Source organism: Peromyscus californicus, unplaced genomic scaffold, assembly GCF_007827085.1.
Source record: "Peromyscus californicus insignis strain IS unplaced genomic scaffold, ASM782708v3 Scaffold_16__1_contigs__length_79575227, whole genome shotgun sequence".
Classification (NCBI taxonomy): Eukaryota; Metazoa; Chordata; class Mammalia; order Rodentia; family Cricetidae; genus Peromyscus; species Peromyscus californicus.
The window spans coordinates 7,405,750-7,423,271 of record NW_026294458.1 but is presented as its reverse complement, the minus strand read 5'-3'; the positions used below and the strand labels follow the sequence as shown (position 1 = coordinate 7,423,271).

Below are 17,522 nucleotides of genomic sequence, written 5' to 3'. Positions count from 1 at the left end.
TAGGTTTCTATATGACCTAACTTACAAGAGTTGTGAGCAGGAATGTGCCTCCAGAACCCCTTCTGCCTTGGTTTAAAAAAATTCAAAAGAAGTCTTTTTATTGCTTTAGTTTAGGTCATGTGACTCCTTCCATCTAATCAATGTGGGCAGGAGTTAAGGTGTTGTGATTGGCTAAGTGTAGACTGGAAGTCTGACCCTGGTTGTCTACTGCAGGGTCAGTCTCCTGGAGGTTAGCCATTGCAACCCTGCAGAGCTGGCAGGCCCGCTGTGTCCACATGAAGTGGCCTAGGAGACAATGTCACGGTGACTCTCTTTTTTTTGTGTAGCTATGACCCAAATCCTTGAGAGAGCAAAGGTTATTATTGGCTCACTTGCAGAGGCTTTAACCTCTGGCAGCTGCTACTCTGCTTTCTGTCCTCATGGATGTGACGGCCGTGGAAGTCTTTGTTCATGGCCCCATGGGCTTGGGCAGAGCATTATGGGAGTGGGAGCAGCTAGGAAGCCGAGAAAGGGCAGGAGACCAGGCCGGGACATGGCCTCAAGGACATCCCTCCTCTGACTGTTTCCTCTGAGTAGACTTTACCCATCCACTAACACCATCACTGAATCCCTCAAGGCTTATATCTGCTCCTTAAGTCAGGGCTCTGGTGACTGAATTGTCTCCCTCATAGGGACACCCAGAATTGGGCTTCACTTCCCCTAGATGTTTCTTAAGCCAATCAGAACTAATTATTATACCCTGTGATTCCAGGTGACAAAACTGGACCCAGAGTAAGAGCAGATTCATGGGATCCTACTGTGAGCTGTTGGGACAGACAGGTGCCAACATGGTAGTACTGACCCCACATAGTGTCAACTCTTTCAGGAAGCCTTCTTGGCTTTACCAAACCAGGCCCAGATTTGGTGGTGACTTCTCCACATCATACCAGAGTGAGACAATGCCCTTGTCTCTGGCCTCAGACAGGTGCTTGGTAAATAGGTACTGGATTCAGCTCGTAGGCCATGCCGCTGGGACCGGACTGGCTCCTTTACCTGCCACCCTCATGTGGATGTTCCTGGCCATGTCTTTGCCTTGTGTTCTAGTCTTCTAGAACCTTCTGCCCACAGGACAAGGCTGTCACTACCCCTCTTGCCTGCGGAAGGGCTGGGTGGGTGCTGCCTCATCAGAGTTAACACAGCACCGATGTAAATTACCAAGTCTAATTGTTTATGGAGCCCTGGAGTGACTGTGGCGTGCGTGGCTGGTGATTCAGGGCCATGTGAGGAGAAGACAGGCTTCTATGTGAGAACTACTGAAATGCCCGTTACAGAGATTTATGCCCATCCTTAAATATTGGAGATTAATTCTTTGAAAACATCTATAAAATAAGAGATTTATACCTAAAACAATACCATACACGGTGACAGGAAGGGATTAGAGTCAATTTATTCATGTATTAGTCAAAAACTCAATTTCATGTATTGTGTAGAAAAATTAAAATCCTTTCTGCATTTTATTACAAATTATGCATTCTCCATATATGGAGATAAATAATTGATAGCATTACAAATACTTAATCTAGAAAATATTTATTAGGAACAGACAACTCATTTTTTAATGTGTTTTGTTGAGGACAATATTGCGCACTTTAAAAAATTAATGACAATTTTTTTTTTGCAAGAAAAAGAATAGACATCCTAATTCTTGTGTTTAGTCTCTTGTCCAGGTCCAGGCAATACGCTGGGTAGAAGGACATGCACACTGTTGGCCTCAGATGAGCTGAAGGGCTCTGGGACCTGGCTCTCTGCCAGTTCCTTGGCTGCAGCCTGGGAGAGGCCTTGGAGAGCACCAACAGACTGTCTTCTTCAAACTCTCTGTGGCTTGCAATTTTAGAATAAGTGTTTCTGACTTAACCTTCGAGAAAGCACCAAGCAATCTGATTTGTGAACGTGCTCGAAGAGCCAAGAAATCAGTGTTCGACAACTCCCAGACTGGAGTGTTGTGGAGCCACGGACGGTCAGAAGGATGGCCTTGTCACTCCTTGCCTTTGGTGGTCCTATGAGGGGGCTCTCAGCCTCCTCCTCAAACTCGTCCGTGCCCTGGGCTCACCCACGCCTCCCACCCCAGGCCTGGCACGAGGGATGCACCTCAGCCTTTTACACCTGTGCCATGATTGGAGTGGTCCTTCCCTGCTCCACGCACTCTGCTCCTGCTTCGTGTGTTGGTGCCGGGGCTGGCAGTTAGTGGGCCCAATGGCAGAGTCTCATTGCCCCATACCAGCCCACCCAGGGGAGCACCTGGGATTGAAGAAATAACTGTCGTGTTTATTAAAATATAAATTTTGTGCCTAACGGAAGTGCTGCTTCTATACATAGAAAAAAACGTTTAAAACAAAAACCAAAACAGTTTTCAAAGGCACCATAGCATTAATTATTCATCTTTCACTAATGAAAACATGCCTTTGGAGGCGGCAGGCTCCCCCTTCTCCACATGGGGGCCTCAGGGCTCCTAGGAAGGCTGGCTCAGAAGGGTAGATAGGGAGCCTGGCTGAGGGGGTCTCTGTATGGCAGGACCCAGGACCCGGGTAGTGGGTAGGTGACTTTGAGTTCCAGTGTCCCTTGAGTGAGGTGTGAGGAGCCACATTTCCCTCGTGTGGGTGCTGGGTCTGTGGGGAGTGTCTGTGCCGGGCTGTTTCAGAGCTCTGGGTGGGTGGGGGCGGGGAGGAAGGAGATAGGCTGACCCGCAGGAGTACCAGTGGACACTGGTCACCAGACAGGCTGGAAGACCAAGGGCTATGAGAGGACAGAGCAGGAAAGGGACAAAGGCTTTAGTTCTGACCAGACCTTCCAGCACAGGGGCAACTCGGTGGCACACCTCTGGGGTGGCCATTTCCTCACGTCCCTACGGCCCACAGTTCTTCCCCGTCCTGGGGGCTTGCAGTTACTTCTCAGGCTCAGTTTTATGAAGTTCAAATCTACAGAAATTGGCTGCCCCAGCTCAGATACCTGAGCAAGAAAGCTTTCTGCCTGAGCAATCCTCCTGGCAGCCTCGGGTTCTTCCTGGCTCCATATTTGTGTCCAGTGACAGACATCTCTTGTATTAGCTGGGATGAGACACCTCCAAATGAGGGCTTTCAAGCAACAGAGAAAGATCCCAGACTAACTTGGGCTTGTCTCTTCTAAGTCACTGGATTCCTAGAAATTCTAGAATCTACTAGGTTCTGAGTGGAAGGAGCTTCTAGGACTTGCATCAAGTTCATTCATGGCGAGTCCCACTCCTACCCAACCCTAAGGTCCAAACTACACACACACAGATGCTGGCCTTAGGGGGCTGACAGGGACAGCCTTAACGTGCTGGGAGAACAGCAGAGGTGCTTCTGTGACCCCCTGGGTCTCCTCCCCTCAGTTCTTACAGCATCCCTGGCCCATCATAAACAGATGTAGTGGGTCTTTGGCACCTGGCCACAAACATCCCAACCTGGTGCTCTATCGTCCTGGCTACAAGGCTGGGGCTAGGGCTGCAGAGCTCCTATCCACAAAACGCTAAACCTCTGCTTCCCATGCTTGGGGTGGTTCCAGGTTTTTGGGTATTTGTTCTCATTCATTCATTCATTCATTCACTCATTCATTCATTCCTACATCCATTCATTCACAAACACTCCCCAATACCCCAGACATGCTCTGGCAAGCAGATATGGGGAGGAAAGCTGCTGAGCCCATCAGTCATCCTTAGCTCAGGGGCCTGGGGAGCTAGAGAGAGCCTCTCTGATCTGCACTGACAGCCCAGGGTGGGGGTGCAGGTGGTATCCAGGGCAACGGATCCCCTGGGAAGAAGATGAGCTGTGCCCTCAGGCAGCAGCAGCAAGAAGGGCCCCAGTGAGGGGCCTTTGAAGCCCTGTCTGCTTGTGGGTGAGGGGCAGAGAAGGACCACTTTGGGTAGGGGGCCAAAGGGGGAGGTTCTCCTGGGTTAGCAAAGTGTCCCTGTCATGGCCTCCTGCGCCAGTGCCTGCCAGGATGTGGAGTTTCTACCAGCTCCTGTCAGGACCTGAACTCACGGTCCTGTGCCTGGTGTCTCTTGGGAGTGAAAGGATCTGGGAGGGACCTGGCTATGGCCATGTGATGGCCCTGTGCAGCTCACTCAGAAGACATGTGGGGCTAGGTTTAACAAGACACCACTGTTCCAGCTACCCTTGTCCCCCCTCCACCCACCAATAGGTCGGACCTCACTGGAAGCATCCCTCAGCGTTATATAGATTTCCTGTCTTGCTGAGGCTGCTGTACCAGCCAGGCGAAGGAGCTGAGGCATTGGCTAGGCCCGGGCGAGGATGGGGGCTGCATGGACCCACCCTCCTGACTCCTGTGGGTAGTGCGTCATATGTGGTCTGCTCTACTGCATGGGTATCTGTCTAGCCCAGACCCCACCCTTCACCTACAGGACAGGAGATCAGAGGCCCAGCACCACCTCAGGGCCCTTTTCTTTCTTTCGTTTTTTTTTTTTTTTTTTTGTTTTTCGAGACAGGATTTCACTGTGTAGTTTTTGGTTCCTGTCCTGGAACTCACTCTGTAGACCAGTCTGGCCTCGAACTCACAGAGATCTGCCTGGCTCTGCCTCCCAAGTGCTGGGATTAAAGGGCGTGCTCTACTACTGCCCAGCTTCAGGGCCCTTTTCAAGGCCAGAGTAACAGGAATATAATCTCTGAGCTCAACTGGTATGTCAGGTCCAAGTGTCCTCTTTTGGCAGGTAGTATGCAGGACACTGAATGCTGGTCATACAGCCAGGTGAGAGAGATACACACATTGCTCCTGTGTCTTCCAATGGTACTGAGTCAGATGAAGACAGCTGTGTAACTCTCTGGGTGGGGGAAGGGGGAAACGTCAGGTCCAGAGACCAAAATGGAGGTGAAGGTGCTTATGTTAGCTCAGAAAGGTAGACACATGGGATAGCAGGCAATCATGTACACACATGCCCACATGCACACACGCTTATACGTTTGTACACAAGTGCAGCATACTCATAGACACGTGTACCCATAAGCATCAAAGCAGTATACATAGATGCATGTGTGCATACATGTATACATAAAAGCAGCTTGTTTGCAGAAATACTGTATATATGTAAAGTCAGAGCACAGACAAGCATGCCATTGTCAGTACACTCACAGACACATACATGCTTAGAACATGCTGTGGACCTCACAGCAAGGACAGGAGAGGTTTTAGGTGGGTAGAGCTGGCTGTGAAATACTAACAAATTGGTTCCTGGTAGATAGTCGAAGGGTGGCTGCTAGTTCCTGGCTCTGGGAAGGGGTCTGTGAGGGGCCATGCCCACTGTGTAGCTGGCAGGAGCTGGGGGGCACAGTGGGGCTCTGCAGCATGGGCCTCAAGGCAGAGCTTGGCTGGGTGAGCACAGGTTCTGAAAACGCCCTCATATCCCACAGTGCTTAGACATGGGGCCAGATCCTTGAGTTGCAAGTAGGAGATGGGCTTAAGCTCCCTCGGCCTGGCTGAAGTTCCAGTAAGGGATTGAGTGGGACCTGTCATGCCCTGGAGGAAAATGCGACCCTCTATTTCAAGCCTGATACCTCTGTGATCTCCACAGTTGTCCAGGCTGGAGCAGCTTAAGGCCTTCCAGCCTGGCATGGGAGCTCCTGGGGAGCGGCCTCTAGCTGTACCGAGAAGGGAACTGCTCTGCTGTTAAAACAATTTATTTTACTCTTCAGGAAGCTACTAGCTGTTTACAGTCAGCATGGGGGAGCTGCCTCTTGGGTGATGGATGCAGCCAGCCTTTGGTTGCCATGAGGAAGGGCTGTCTTGAGTCAGTGTGGGGCAGGCAGAGCGGGCTGCTGAGGCAGGACCACAGTCCCCCTAGCCACATCTGTGTCCCTTCGGCCTCTGTCACTGGCACTCTGGGAGAGAGCAGTAGTCTGCAATGTGTGAGGTTGCCGCGGAGTGAGCAGGCTGGCAGGGTAAGGGCCACTAAGGAGGAGCTGGGTGTGGAGGCAGAGGAGGTTGAAGAGGCCTTGTGGGGATGGACTCAGGGAGCAGGTAGAAAGGACAGGGAGGAACCAGCTAGGCAAAGACCCAGAGGGGTGCTGGGGATGCCAAGGGGGCCAGTGTTTGGACGCCCTGACCCTCCCCAGCTCAGCCCTGTCCAGAGAAGGCAGTACAGAGTCTCCTTCGGCCAAATGCACACACAGTACACACTTGCTCCATCTGAAACAACGGCGCAGGGGCCTGCAAGACGGACCGCTGCCAGCAGCACCGTCGTAAAGCCTGGAGACCCGGGTTTGGTCCCCAGGACCCACGTGACGGCAAAAGAGAACCAACCACTGCAAGTCGTCCTCTGACTACACACACACTGTGGCACCTGAGGAACTGGTCAGAGATTCTCTGCGAACTCCCACCACTGAGAACCCTCCCAGCCACCATACCACCCAGAACAGCGGTTCTCAACCAGAGGTTGAATGGTCTCTTCACAGGGGTTGCCTAAGACCATCAGAAAACACAGATATTTACATTATGATTCATAACGGTAGCAAAATTACAGTTATGAAGTAGCGATGAAAATAATTTTATGGTTGGGTCACCACATGAGGAACTGTGTTAAAGGGTCGCGGAGTTAGGAAAGTTGAGAACCACTGATCTAGAAGTCCTGACCAGGCCATTATGAAGTCCTGACCAGGCCATTATGGGGCCTGAGCCTGGAGGTTGGAAGGACAAAATCAGGGCCTTCAGCTACTCATTGCCTCAAGACCCCACTTTCTGGTAAAAAGAATTCAGGTCCCTGCTTTGATGGGAGAAGTAGAGTCTGCCAGGCAGGCAGGGCTGCCGTGGCTCCCTGGCCTGACATCTTCCCTCTGCACACGTGTCTTATCCCCAGGAGGCCCACAGGGGTGAGGAAGAGGATGGCTGGACTTCTGAGAGTCCCTGGTGGTGCAGCTGTCCCCTCTACAAGCCCCAAATCCCTTGTAGATGCTTCTGATGACCACAGCTGGTCCCCTCCTGCCACATCACAAGGTGCCCATCACCAGGATGACTATTTCTGGATGATTTTTGTCCTAATCCCAGCAGGGGTCTCAACTCTTGGACAGGAGCCTTGTTTCTGAACTTTCTCACCATGTTGTGGGCCAGCATGGGGTCACTGCCCACTTCCAGAGTCTGACTTGATGTGGCTACTTCTCCAGGCTAGGCCTGCACTCCTCTGAAGTCTACAGCTTAGGTACTGTCCAGTAGGCTGGGGTTTGCCAGTCTCAGCAGCAGCAGCAGCTTCTAATTCTAATGTAAGTGGTGGTAATCATCACACAGTAGAAAAGAGCTTTGAGCTGGGGCTGCAGAGATTCTGCTGCCGGAGCATTCTGATAACAGGGACCCCAAGGTCAGGCTGTATACTGCCAGAGAAGAAGGCCAAGGCTGCTGAATCTCCTAAGCCTTAGGGTGGTTTCCTCATCAGACCACAACAGGGATGAAACTGACCTATGTCCCTGTAGATGGGAGGTTGCAAAGTGGGGTCCGTCTTTTTACCCATCTTCATGGACTCAGAGGTGAAGGCCAGCAGCATCTGGAGAGGACAATAAATTCTAGCACAAGGTTGCTTTCTGGAACTAGCATGTCAGAGGAATGCCTTCTTAAGCAGCCAGGTATTCATGAAAGAAGCTGGGGTCCTAGAGACTGGGACCCATCATAGGAACCCCAACCAGGAGCTATGCTTGGGTGAGGGTCCTGGGTTGATGGAGTCCAGGCTGGGTTTAGGACAGGCTGCTTGGTAACAGAAGGAAGTCATATATGAAGGGGTCTAGGTAATAATTAGGCTTGGCCAGGGGGCACATGCTGGGGGAACCCCAAAATATATCAAGTGTGTTGAAATCGGGATGGTTAGATGGTTTAGTGATTTGTGTACTGCTCTCCCAGGGAGCATGGGTTCAGGTCCCAGCATCCACATCACATGGTTTAGAACTACCTGTAACTTCTGGCATCCTTGGCTACCTATATTTATGTGTACACATACAGAGAGAGAGAGAGAGAGAGAGAGAGAGAGAGAGAGAGAGAGAGAGAGAGAGAGATACACACACAGACACACACACAAATAAATGATCTTTAAAAACCGTTGAAATCTCAGCCCCAAGAGATGGGAATCTTGGCAACAGGAGGCAGGTGCTAGAATTGCCCAAACATAGCATGTGCCTGGCCCTGGTCCTGGCCTTTATAGATTGTGACTAGAGCCCAGTCTCCTGGCACCGTGGAGACAGGGTCTCAGGGCCTAAGCAAGTATAGGAGTTTCTCAACCTGGAGCCTCCATCCTTGCTGGTTTCACTGAGGTTGTCACTATTACCTCATGTTGAAAGGGTAAGAACTAAGTCTCAAAGAGGGGACATGACCATCAAGAATGCCAGGAGCAGATGGCCAGCCAGATGCACCTGTCTATCTGGACTACGCCTCTCCTCTTGGCCTTGACAGTCTCTCTGAGTACTGCTCAGTTTGTCTGAAGCCTGTGTTCCAATGGTACCCAGCATAGAAGCCACCCAGGGCACTGGCTTAGCGGGCTGGACTCATGTTAACAGGGAACCAGACTGTGTGGACCAGGTGGGTGGAGCTGAGAGGAGATAGTTCTGGGTCAGGAAACCCTTTGGAGTCCTGCAGCTTCCGAAGGTAGGTTATCTGGGCCCTTCTGATCCCGCCACCCAGACTGGCCCAGTCCACTGACAACACACACTGGCTTAGTCCCATGTTGCCTAGCTGGGGCTGGACTCCGAGTCTGGGGAACTGCAGGGTCTGGCCAAGCCTTGGCCTGAGCTAGTGTGGCCATATCCATCTGCCATCCCCATCTGCCCAGGAGCAATCCTTACTGTACCTACTGGAGGGCCCCCAGGGGCTGGGAGCTATTTCAGCTGCTCCAGCTTCTCTATAACCGCTAGGATTCAAAGAGAAGATTGTGCCAACGTCAACAGAATGAGAATGAGAACAAGACAGCCGCGTGGCACTCTGTCAGGGAGAATGCCCAATTAGGAGGGTAGCTGTGGGGGCAGGGCGTGCTGGGCCTATGACACAGGGAATTCTTGGGTCCAGGAAGGTTACGCACAGCTTGGGTTTCACAGCATTGCCCAGTGGAGACAAAGAGAGGTGGCCCAGGAAGTCCACCTGCAGGCATGCTGGATGCAGAACTCAGCTTGCCACCCAGCAACATCAGAGGCACCCGAAGTGTGCACTGGAAGCCGGGCCCACCTCGGGTTCTGAGAAGTACATGGGGGAGTGGAAGTGAGGACCCATGCAGGCAGATCATGAAGGCTCTGCCACAGTGCAGGCATCCATGCAGGCAGATCATGAAGGCTCCGCCACAGTGCAGGCAACCATGTGGGTCTAAGGCACAAATTTACCACATAGAGATTTGGGGTTGGGTGCTGTATGTGATGTCCCAGGCGAGACCTGGGAGTTCCTCAACTCACAAACCCCAATTACAGGTGCATTTCACTCTCTTTCGGGCCTAGTGTGCAGAGGAGGGACATATATAGCCTGCAGCTTGGGGCCTAGAAAGGAGACTTCAAAACAGATCTCTCTCAGTGACTAATCTTCTCTTCTGCCAATTCAGGCCTCTGGAACTATCTGGAGATGTATGATAGTGAAGTGGATGGGGGGGGGGGAACTGCTCAGTCATTGCCTGACCCCAGAACCTTTCCCCCCTGGAGCTGGTCCCTAGGGTCTGAGGATCTGGCATGGGTCCCAGGAAGCAGGCTGCGGGGTCTCAACAACCAGGCCAGACCCTAGGACCCTGTGGATTCCCCTTCCCTATGGATTAACATCTGGCCTGGGCCCAGGTTCCCTACGGTGCTAGCAAACAGTCAGCTTCTGGGAAGTGGGTTCCTGGAGGACATGACAAATTCCACAGGCGGCTACTGAGGGCCCATGTGAAGGTCTAACCATTGGGTGCATGCCTGGGCCTGTCTAGACTGAAGCAACTGCAGAAGAGGCAGTGGGGGTGAGCAGAGACAAGAGCCAAAGTTAGGAGCACCTATGGACAGCGGAGTCTAAGGGGCGGAGGCTTCCGCTGCTCCCATCAGGGGTCAGGTCTGTGGGTAAGAGCCTGGTGGTGTCCTGGGTGCTGGGAAGAGTCTCCTTGTGTTATCTGCCAGGCATACGACAGAGCCAGAGCTGGGGCTTCCTCCCTCAGTGGACGGGTGGTCACAGCCTCCAGCCTGGGTTCCAGGAGGAAGCACAGGCAGGACGTTCTGCTAGGTGCTGCTGACCCTGAGACACACACAAGCTGGAACGGAAGGAAGAGGGTGGCTGGGACCCGAGGCCAGCGAAAGGAGACTTCATGGGTTGTGGGGGTCCACCAAGGAGGTCCTCACAGTGGGCAGCCCCACACAGAGGCGACCCCCTCCCAGGAGGTGCCACCTCCGCAGGCTTCAGAAGGCGGGTCTGCACCCCCATGCATGCCCTGTTGCAGGGTCTGTCAGTGAACTGGGCCCACTCCTAAAGTAACACCCTTTCTCTACACATCACCCTTGGGCCACCTCACTCCAGAAGTAAGCTCAGCTCCCCCTAGTCCCAGAGTCCGTAGCTGGGTCTGGAGCCTGGGCCGCCCTAAGGAGGTGAGGGACTGCGGGGCTGAGCCCCTTTCCTTGGGGTGAAGTCCAGCAACGCTTGGGGTCCCTGTAGTGGGGGACAGCCAAGCAGGAGGATATGGAAGACAAGATGGCATTGGTGAAGGTCCAGGTGCCATGAAGGCTCAGGGGAGGATGGGTGGAACCTTCCAGATGGTTCTAGGCACTCCCACCCTGGCTTTGTCCACCTAAAGCTGTGGAACTGACAGGTGGGGGCGTTGCTCCATTTCCTGTTTGGGCCTCACAAAGCTCCGTGCACTCTCATGGTAAAGTAGGGAGGTGCCAGGGACCAGGGTGACAGGATCAGGGTCCTGAGCCCTTCTTCCTTCACTCTTCTTCATGCTGGCCAGCCTCAGGTTGTCCTCTTCCCCCGTGTTGATGCAGACCTGTCCCCAGGTCCCACGAGACGTCCTCTTTAGTATCACTGCTTCCATTGGCTTTGTAAGGCAAGTCCTGCATCTCTGAGCTGCTCTTGCTTCATATATGGTGAGCCAGGGCCAGTGGGAGGCAGGAAGCACATCATAGCTGTGCTATGATGGCTGGCACAGCTTCTTGGCAGTCTGGCACAGTTGCTGGGCAAGGAAATCCAGGACCCCAGACCCTGAGCCATGAGCATGCAGGATCCTGCCTTTCGACCTGCTTTACGGGCAGGTCTTGCTCTGTTTCCCTCACCAAAGGCCCACTGGGCTGAGAGTGAATGGCTCACCATTTGCTCCCTAGAACGCAGAAGGTGCTCTCTGCCTGATCTACCTCTTGGAGCCTCTCCAGTGCTGGCCTAGACTCGAAGACTACCCAGTCCCAGCACCCTGGCCTTGTGAGCCTTGCCTTCAGGTTCAGTTCTCAGAACTGAGACTGGAGTAGGGCAACCCTCACTTTACCAGCCCGGGAGGGGATGGGGGGGGGGGTCTGTGTCCGCTAAGTGCAGCAACTCCAGGGAGGGAGCTTTGCTAGTCTGCTTCCCCTCACAGTTGTCTGTCTGTCCCTGTGGCCTCTAAGCCGGCTGTGTTTCTGTCCTTCTGCTGGCTGGGGGCGGGGGCTGTACCTGTGGGTATACAAGTGGGTTAGTGAAGGACCCCTTAAGTCCCTTGGTGGAGGGGTGAGGGGTGGTGATGGTGACTCCGGGTGGTATTTGCATTGACTCCTCCGGGCTGGCCGAGGTGCCAGGCTGCCTCAGTGGTAAGTGGCAGGTACACTAGGCGTGGCCCACTCCTGCTGGGTAGTGCTGAATTTAAGGTGTTTGCTCCCTGAGATTAGCCTGTACAGAGTAACCCCACAGAGGTGCTGACAGCCGCAGTCAGCTGCTGGCCTGAGTTCGGGGAGTGGGCTGCGTGCAACTTCTCTCCTCTCGTCCAACCCCCAAGTGCAGCTGCCCTGACTCACCCGGGCAGGGGGAGTGGCACCATCCGTGGACCTCATTCAGATGCCAACCCAGTGGTGGGGTCAAGAGGGGTCCAAGGAGTCACTCTCAAAGGCTTTCTGGAGGGTGGCGGAGGGCCCGCAGCACAACTCCCTAGGCTGGAGTCCCTACTGTGGTCGAGGACCTAGGGCCAACTTGTCCCTCTACAGGTCTGGAGGGTTTCTTGTGTGGAACTGGGAAAGACAGGGTCCTGGAAGGTACTGGCTGGGGATGAGATGGCATGAAGGCCGTGGCCACTCCGTGAGAGCGGAGCCTTTGAGGGAGAAACAGGGAAGGGCTAGTCAATGGAATAGACGGCAGGTGGACAGATGGACAGACCACAAGCTTGCATGATAGTTAGAGGAAGCAGAGGGAGGGTGCAGCTGTAATCAGGCTGACAGGTAACAGCAGCAAGATGGGCAGAGAGGACGGCATGGGAGCCGGGGCGGGCTGGCCAGAAAGCCTCAAGATGAAGCTGCAGCCCTAGGGAGGGCACCTAAGCAGAGTCCCTGAGCGCCTGAGACCCAAACCTCTTACACCCTCTGCCTAGCAGCGTGCCAACGGCCGCCCAGAAACCCACAGCTCGGCCAGGGGCACAAGTTCCGCCCTCTTATCTCTGCCCTCCCCTCCCCTCCCTCCTCCATCATTTTTCAAAAATAATTGTGAGGTAACCATCAGACAGTGGCTGGGCCTTGCCCCAGAACCCGGGCCCCAGATGGCTGGCTCAGTTCGGTGTCCCCAGATCCTCACAGGGTAGCCTAGCTGGCAGCTGGGTGTAGAGTTCGCCCTGCGAGGTCTTCATCCTTCTCTAATTGCCCACGTTTTCTTCTCTCCTCTGTCAGCAGCTCTGCAAAGCCTTGGCGGCATCATTAATGCAACTGGAGTGCTCTGGTGTGAGGAGGGGGCTGCCCGGCTGACGCGCCTCTTCCCGCCCTGAGATGGATGTTCCTTTATTGCCCATAAATCTCTGCACAGTTCTCTGTAAAGACAAATAGGAGGCCTCCTAGTCCCTCGTGTTTGTTGGGCTGGTCGGCGGTGGGTTTAATGAGGCCTCAGCACGCACAGGAGCAGCTCTGGAGAACTGAGGGGCAGACCACACCACGCTGGGTCTGCAGTGGAGCAGTCCTCTGCCCTCTTGCTTTGTCTAGGAGAACTGAGGCTGGTCCACATGAGAGCATAATATGCTACTCCTCCCTCACACATGCGGGACCTGCAGCGTGGCCCGCTCTTGCCCATCTAGCCCTGCAGCAGCCCAGGTCTGTGCTTGCCTGAGCAACCTCAAGCAGTGCCTGTCAGCCCTCAGGAAGCCTTCCTTCCTGTGGCTTCCTTTGGAACACAGTCAGTGCCTAACAGAGGCATGAACCAGCCAGATGCCTAGATGAATGGGGCCCTGCCTCTTCCGCCTGTGCTGAAGCATGAAGGGCATTTCTCCAGGTCCAGGGCCAAGAGGGCAGGGTCCAAAAGGGAGCTGAGTGTCTGCTGATAATGTGCAGCCTGCCAGCCCTCATGTGGAATATGCTATTTGAGCCAGGGAGGTAGGTAGATGTAGGGGTGTTTGTGTGTGTGTGTGTGTGTGTGTGTGTGTGTGTGTGTGTGCGCATGTGGCTCAGGATGTCAAGTGGATTGCCCTGCTAGTGTGCCCACAGAAGTTGAGGTAGGTGTGAGCTGATAGCCTGCTAGGCCCAGTCAGGTTTCCTTCTACCATTTGCTACATGATGTTGGGGGCCCTTGCTCCACTCAAACCTAGAGTGTGAGGGCCAAGAAGACAGGCTATGGGTTGGCCTTGGAGCATGAGAGGCTGTGTGAAGAGGGCTCAGGCAGCATGGAGATGCTGATTTTTTTTTTTTTTTTTTTTTTTTTGGTTTTTCGAGACAGGGTTTCTCTGTGTAGCTTTGCGCCTTTCCTGGAACTCACTTTGTAGACCAGACTGGCCTCGAACTCACAGAGATCCACCTGGCTCTGCCTCCCGAGTGCTGGGATTAAAGGCGTGCGCCACCACTGCCCGGCGAGATGCTGATTTTAAGGCTAAATCCACAGTGGCTTGAGATGACTTTGGGGCCATATGACTAGACAAGTGATTGCAGTGGTCACATGGTCACCATGGCCTAGAGTGTTGTTTTCCTCCCAAATGACATCCCAGGCTGCCCAGCACACGGAGAGAGGTTGATACCTAGAATTCTATGACATTTCTATATTCCAGAACATCCTGGGGGCAAGCTTAAAATCATAGGCACTTATGTAAGCAAGTGTGACCTCAGGTCCATCCCTGTTCAGACATGTCTCTTCATTCCTCTGGCCTTCACACCAGGGATATCAGCAGTGTCCCTGTGGGCCCTGGACATAAGGTTCCCACCCCGTGCTGAGGAGGCAGAGACCTGGGGCTTGGACTGTGGCTAAGGCACAGCCCCCCCACTGTGAGGAGGGGCTCCCCACCTTGCTGCAGCTCCCCTCTGTGCCCAGCCGATCTGACAAAGTCTCACTTCTCCGCAAACATGTTTCTGGCATGTTCTCACTGGACGCTAACTGGACATCAACTGCTGCGTATTCTGCTGCTTCTATTATTTCAGAACTAATTTAAGGATTAAAAAATAATTCTCCCAATTACTGTGCCAAGTCCCACCAGTGAGGTTAATGGGACAGATGCTTCTCTAAGTCCAGCTGTGCAGCCCTGAAGCAGCTTCTGTCTCCTCGGTCTCCGAAGGACCTGCAGGCATACCTCACCACCCTCCTAGGGTCCTGAGTGCCCTTCGGAGATCCCAGCTCTGAGCCCAGAGCCTCAAGTGCTGCTTGCTCTAGACCCATTTCCCAGGGTAGCTACAGTCACTGTGAGCCAGGCTCCAGATGTCAATCTCCAGAAATTATGCCCAGTGGTGTGGCCTTGACAGGGCTTGGGATACTGAGCCAGGTCTGTGAACAGGGAAGGATTTTATCACAGGGAGCCCTGTGGTTGGCCTAGAAACCTTGGAAGGGGGCCAGGTGTGTCCATGGCAAAGCAGTGGGCACCCAAGGGGGGGCTGACACTCTCCACAGTGCTTTCCATGGCTTTAATTAGCTTCCTGCACAAGCCTCAGGGACCCAGAGACCCAGGCTGGACAGTGGCCCAATTGATGCCCAGAACCTTACCTAAGGGAGCCAGCTGAACCAAGTCTAGGTGAGTAGGGATAAAGAGGGGTTAGGGTGGGCCAGAGTGGAGTCCTGGGGCTTTGGCCCAACCCCCACCCCTTCCAGGTCCCTCCCCATCACCGGCCGGTGATCTCATCCATTCCTGGGCTGTAAATATCACCCAAATGCTCACGACTCCCAAATGTGTCCTCCAGCCGGGCCCCTCTCCTGAGCTCAGCCTGCACAGCCCACGCGACACCCCCGCCCAGATGTCTCCTGGGCCTCAACAAGCCTCTCCTCCTAGAACCCCCTCCTCGGGGACAGGCGCCCCTTGCCGGCTGCTTAGGGCAGACGCCTGGGAGCCCTGCCCACCGCCTCCGACCATCCTGTCAAGTCCAACTTGAAACACATCCCCTGCCTTCTGGATCACCCACCCCTCAGGTCTGGCCCTTCCTGTGTGCAGGCCCCACAGTGTATACCACTGCCAGAGGAGCCGTCTCAGAAAATTAGAACCTGCTCACTCCCCCTGAGCCAGTCAAAAAGGATGCATGCTCTCACACATACACACCTCCGACCATTGCCTGCGTACCCTGTCCCCTGCCTCACCCTTAGCCTCCATACCACCCTCATTGATAGCCTGGCTAGACCATTGTCCCCACTCTGTAACATGTCCCAGATTTCCCTCTCTGGGGAGGGGAATGTACAGGGACAAGGGACAGCATGGTCTATAGAGGCAGCACCCAAGTGATGCATCTCCGACTGTTAGCCTGGTTACAGTACAGCAGGTGGTCCCCTGGTAGCCTTCTTTGCCATTACTGGGGGCTGGCTTCCAATGGCCACCTGTGGGCCAGCTGTTGGTAACAGAAACAGAAAGTGGCCTGAGGCAAGACAGTGCCTGTCAGCGCAGAGTAAGCTCAGCATAGGTAGTGAACCCCCTGATCCTAAAGGCATGTGAACTGAGATGGGACCCTCTGTTCTGTAAGCCACCGAAAGTGCCAGTATCTGCTGGACACGTCCAGCTCAGAGCCCCTAAGGTTCTTTGCCAATGGTCCTGACTCACATTTCGGAACACATAGCCTTACCTCCCAGCTCTGCCCCTCCCCTGGACTCAGCAGGCTGGGTTGGTCTTCTCAAATAGGCAGGAGCTCCTTGGGGGTGGGGGGAGTCGATGAAGACCCCTGTCCACCAGGTGCAGGTCAGCAGCCTCCCAGGGTGCTGGGGAGTGCCGATGGTAGCTGTCTCCTTCACAGGCTGTGCATAGAGCTGCCTCTGCCAGGGCTGTGAGGGCAAACAAGGTGTTGGAGGATGCCTACTGAGAGGAGCTGGCAGTCCCTAGGCAAGCAGTGACCTCACCTGTGAGACCTGCTCCAATTGCAGCGTTCCCAGCCTTGGGACAAGCAGTGATGCCCAGGCCTGGAGCTCAGGCCAGCGTCCACTGTGCAGAAGGGCCAACTGCAGGTGTCCGTGTGGACAGCCACATGGGTGTTCGCAGTATCACCAGCAGGCCCAGGCCAGGGGTGGGGGGATTCCTGGAAGAGGCTCCCTGCTGAGGAAAGGCAAAGCCAGACAGGGCCTCAGCACCCTACCTTTGCCCCCGGTCCTTCCTCAGATGGTGACTGTGAGCACATTTCCCCCATCCCAGCCTCCTCCCTGAGTTTCTGGATCCCTGGCCGCCCCCGTGGCCATCTGGCTCCCCCAGTTTCCTCCCCCAGTCCCTGCATTTTCCTCCTCCCTTTCTCCCAGCTCTTGCCCTGTGGGAGAGGCAGACCCCCTTCCTGTACCCCTGACCACTACTTCCACCCACAGTTTTTCTGGCCAAGTGGCTCTCTCCCCTTTGTCTGAGGCTTTTCCAGCTCAGGCCTCAGGGACTCACACATGCATCTTCTTGTCTGTGCCATTTTTAAGCACATGCACACACACGTGTCTGTGAGGCTCTGCTCTGCCATGTGTGTCTGTTATGTGCTCACGTGTGTTCATGGGTGCGTGGATTCTCAAGGGCTGTGGGGTGGTGTGAGGCACCCGGGCATGCGGGCTGTGGCCTGGGGCAGCGATACGAAGGTGCCCACAGTCCTTGCATGGTCTTGAGATCTCCTTTGCAGCCACCCCATTCCTGGTCATTCTCCAGCAATGGGAGCAAGGGCTTTACATCTCACTCGCAGCCTCCTCCTGGGCTGGACAATCCCAGAGTAGATGTGCCCACAAAGTCAGATTGTTCAGAGCTATGCAGGGCTGGGCAGTAGTCAGCCCAGCTTCCAGAGAAGTTGGCTGAGCTCAAGGATGTCAGCTACGGGACAAACGCACCCGTGCAGCTGGAGGATGGCGAGAATGTCACTTCACTCCTGTACGCGGGCCCCCACCCCCACCGCAGCCCAAACTGCCCCACCAGTGAGGGTGGGCAGTTCTATCTCCTCTCAGGCCTTCTGTGCCAGTGTCTGAAGGAGATGCTA

General features: G+C 54.3%; 1 long non-coding RNA gene across 1 annotated transcript; it reads right to left on the bottom strand.

Annotated features, from left to right (window-relative positions):
- Window positions 1–1,406: 1,406 nt before the first annotated feature.
- On the bottom strand, window positions 1,407–16,700 carry LOC128111822 (uncharacterized). The gene is made up of 3 exons (XR_008218765.1): window positions 16,429–16,700; window positions 16,158–16,353; window positions 1,407–12,952 (listed from the first exon to the last, which is right to left on the bottom strand). It is a non-coding gene; the product is annotated as an uncharacterized LOC128111822 (long non-coding RNA).
- Between the last annotated feature and the right edge of the window lie 822 nt (window positions 16,701–17,522).